Source organism: Coffea arabica, chromosome 6e (genome assembly GCF_036785885.1).
Source record: "Coffea arabica cultivar ET-39 chromosome 6e, Coffea Arabica ET-39 HiFi, whole genome shotgun sequence".
NCBI classification, from domain to species: Eukaryota; Viridiplantae; Streptophyta; class Magnoliopsida; order Gentianales; family Rubiaceae; genus Coffea; species Coffea arabica.
The window spans coordinates 19,797,134-19,801,339 of record NC_092321.1 but is presented as its reverse complement, the minus strand read 5'-3'; the positions used below and the strand labels follow the sequence as shown (position 1 = coordinate 19,801,339).

General features: G+C 33.1%; 1 long non-coding RNA gene across 1 annotated transcript; it reads right to left on the bottom strand.

Moving 5' to 3' along the window:
* Positions 1–301: 301 nt before the first annotated feature.
* LOC140009577 (uncharacterized) lies at positions 302–1,682 on the bottom strand. Its single transcript, XR_011817045.1, has 2 exons — positions 926–1,682; positions 302–555 (listed from the first exon to the last, which is right to left on the bottom strand). It is a non-coding gene; the product is annotated as an uncharacterized lncRNA (long non-coding RNA).
* Between the last annotated feature and the right edge of the window lie 2,524 nt (positions 1,683–4,206).

Sequence of the window (4,206 nt, the reverse complement as noted above, 5' to 3'; positions counted from 1 at the left end):
ATTTTTAGCATGCAAATGCAGTGGTCAAAAGAACCCACCACCAGGTCCACAACCCCCCCCCCCCCCCCCCAACACAAAAAACCCCAACCAAGGGGAGAAAAAGAAAAAAAAAATGCACACACACACACACACCAGCTATTGATGCCAAATGTCTTGCCTCGTGTACTCCGTCCACCTCACTTACCTCTGGAATTTCCTATATTGTCTATATTCCTCCAGACATTGACATTGTTAAACATTCATTGCATTTAGCAAGTATTGCTTTCTCACCTCTTCTCTACCTGGGCCAAACGCGTTTGAGTTGACTAACAACCGTTTAAAATTCTAAGCGTCTCACCTGGGAAAATTCTTTCCTAAATTGCTCCTGTTACACTCTTTGGGAGAAAGGAAAAAGTAAATAAAAAGACTTTAAAGTTTAAAAGCACAAAATTTCAGAAGCTACAAGGTCAAAGCATAATATAATAGATTGATTGCTGCAGCTGCATAGAGGCATCAGGCCTTTGACTTGGGAAACTACATAGCCACCATCTTCCTTTCTCTCTTTCTCTCCTGCCTCTGTCAAAAGTTTCAGTGAATGGCCAACTTTGTCGTACATTAGGAGGGGAAAAAGTGTTTTCATAAACGAATTTGTACATTTCTTGAAACTGTAATATTGTAAAACGAATTAATTGATCTAGAAAGGCAATAGAGTAGAGTAAAGGGCAAGCGTAAACTTCACCAAATTCAATTAAAATCCAGCTAAAAGAGCAATCTAAAAAAAGCCGTTCTTATCAACAACCTTGCAAGTCATCATCCTAGAGTTAAACTCAAAACAAGAAACTTCACATACTGAATCATGATCTTGTTTTTGTCAACAAAATTTGATTAACCAAAAAATTGAAACCAAGAAAGGCATTTCCAGCAAAGACTAATACTAGTATTCAACCTGCAAATGCAGATGAACTAATGTACAGGTGCACCCTCCTTGGATCAATTTCTTTCTTCCATCTTCTAAGGATCATTACCCGAGTTAATCTCCAGAGTAGGTACTTTAGAAGGCAAAAAAGCGAAGTAAAGAAGAAGGGCTAGTAACAAAACTGGGACAAACAAAACCAACACCGGAGGCGGAGGAAGTGGCGGCAACACCAGCGGCAACAACAAGAGAGCCAACGTCGAAACAACCATTATCCCTATCCCTTTGGCGTTGAAGTATCTAGACATCAAACTCCTGTGCACCTTTTGGTCTTCAACGGCAGCAAGGTTGAAGTTCAGGCCAAAAGATACTTCGGTTCTCTGATCAATTTTGTAATGCATCATAACCTCTGCCCATCTGCGAAATATTCTGTTGAAATCCCACCAGTTGATGTAGGAAAAAAAGAGCAGGGAATGAGCTGAACAACCAGGAGGAGGTGAACGGCGGAGGGGAGGTGGAAGAACTGTAGAAGAGAGGTTTTGAGAGACTTGACTTAGGCGTTACGAGATTTTAACGTTGTCGGGGGAGTTTTGCAACAGATGTCGTAGTCAATCAGACACGTAAGCCGCCCAACCGAAAACGTAAAGACAAAGATTAGATTAGGGGTAGATTCATGGTACCAAAGGATTTTTGTGTAAATACTTAAAGAAAGCATAAACATCTAGTTCTACTTTAGTGCAGTGTAATTTACTTTTGAGTTTGTTTTTGTCCCACTTGGCAATAGGTTGGTTTGTTTATTTTTAATTGATTTTGATATTTAAAAAGGAAGAGGTATATGATTTATATGTAGCCCCATCTATTCTCTAACCATCTCAATTGGATTTGGAAAAATATTGACTTGAATAATAGATGTTTTACATTTTCAATTTTTCAACCTATTGACAAAGAAAAATAAAAAAAAGTAGAAAATTTCTGATCTATGATGAATTATTATCATAAATTTTCTATTTTATTCGTGTATGATGTATAAATTACTATTATACAGGGTGGGTTGGGTTAGGTTTTGAAAATAAAGAATTGTAAATGAAAGATTTTCGATTCAAGACTTTTAACTTGTCAAAAAAAAATACTAATATACAATTTCTATTTCTACTCTTATCTTGTATGTACTAAGACTGTGTATATGTTTTTCCATACTCAAGGAAGTCAAAAAAGTGTCTGGTTTTGATGATTTTAGTTAATTATCATCCTTCTTTACTTTTTATGGCACTACTACTATTGTTACCATGTACGGTTACTTTAATAAAGCATTAGTAAATTTTTTATCCGAAATTTTAATATTTGTTACCCTGTTACAAAGGTGGCCATAAACCTTACAATATACCCATGGGCCAATCACAATTAAATCCTATAATATCCTTTGTAACTTTTTTTTCTTTTTTTTTTGGGTAGTTGTTTGGATAATCGGAAACAATTCCTTTGTAATTGTGCATAAACTTTGAAACAGACTAGTGACTGCCTTGAATAGACTAGGCACTTAAAAAGGGAGGGGTAGCACGTAGATTTAACTCTTTTTCTATTTTTCTTTAGTTCCCCGGCGTAAGTAAACTTCCCACAGCTTCCAACAGCCAACTTTATATTAAGTTTCCTCTTTTCCACTATATCATCAATTATCCACAATAATTCTTTTGTGTCTCTCACATTTTGTAAATAAAAACAAATAGTACAACGTAGTTTGTACATCTTCATTAGTTTATGTGCGACATGAACCCAAAAAAAAAAGGAATAAGTTACGTACAAAATAATTGTTTTAGAAAGTTTTGTATAACAGTTCAGTTTCTTATTAAAAAATTGTTGTTATATAATTAGTAAATTTTTGGTAAGCAATCCTAAATGCTTTTAGATTTCCATTTTGCTTTACCACAATTTGAATTGATCTCTTATCTATGAGTTTTGAAGGCTCCGTTAGCTTTAGCCCCCATAGGTGAATTGAGATTTTCTTCCTTTTTTCCTGCAAAAATACAAAAAAGTATTTCAATTTTGAGACATGATAAGAAATAAAAAGAAAAGATTTGATTAAGTTTTTGCATTGTTGATCGTATGGAAGAACTATGAGTATTGGTTGCAAAAGATCAATATGATAATGGCTTATATGCGTATAGTTTATACTCTTTTAAGTGACAATTTCATAAACCTCTCCTAAGAAAAAAAAAAAAGATCTCTTCTGAGGTTTTTGACTATTTCACTGAGTTCTCTTGAGGTTTCAAAAATTACGACTACCCCCTCTAAGTTAACATTTTTGGTAACCAAATCTTAGATTCAGTCAAAATTTTAAATAAATGCCCCAAAACACCCTTATCTTATAATGTTTAAATTACTTTGCAAAACAATTGCACATTGTTTAGCACAAATATAAGGAAAGAGTGTGGTTTTCAATACATAGATTTATTCTTTGATAAGTAATTTTGACAAATCACTATGATAGGCTACATTTCATAGTGTTTTATAGGCAATACATATTCTTTTCAAGTGAGAGAAGAAAGTATCATTATAATTTTTTCTACAATTTTTGGATTTTTAAATTGATAAAACTATCATAGTTTTGGGCCATTTCTTTTTGAGTTATTGTTGCTCTTGATATTAAAAAAAATCCATAAAAAATTGGGTCACATTCAAAGTTGTAAAAAACAAAAATTGTCACTAATTCAACGTTTAGAAATGATAGGACTAAGGTCAATATTATGGTTGTTGTTTTACTGGAAAAATATAAAGAAAGAGGAATAAGGAGACAAAAGGAAATAAAATATAGGTATAAAACTCATTTTGTGTATAAGTATACCCAACAAGAGGGTTTTATTGAAATGTTAAAACTGGTATTATCATTTTAGATAAACAAAAGGAGGTAGGTGTAATTTTTAATGTCTCAAGGGAGCTTAGTGAATTTGTCAAAAACCTCCAGAGAGGTTTTTAAAATTACCCCTTCTTTTAAGGTTTAATAGCAAGTCCCCCCCCCCCTCCCTAATTTTGGTTTAGTAGCAATTGCCCCCTACAATTAGGAAAGCCATATATTAGCCTTGCTGACACATTGTGAAAGACTGAAAATGAAAAGTGAAATATATACATATGTAAAACTTTGGTATAATTCAATAGTTATATATATATATATATATATAGTGGAAAATGGATCTATTTTTGGTAATAATTCCTTGTAGAAAATGGAGATTAAATATACATGAAAAGCACTTCACTTTCACCCTTATTTCTTTGTCTTAATTGATAAGTCCTTTCAATGTTTAAGTATATATTGGTATTTT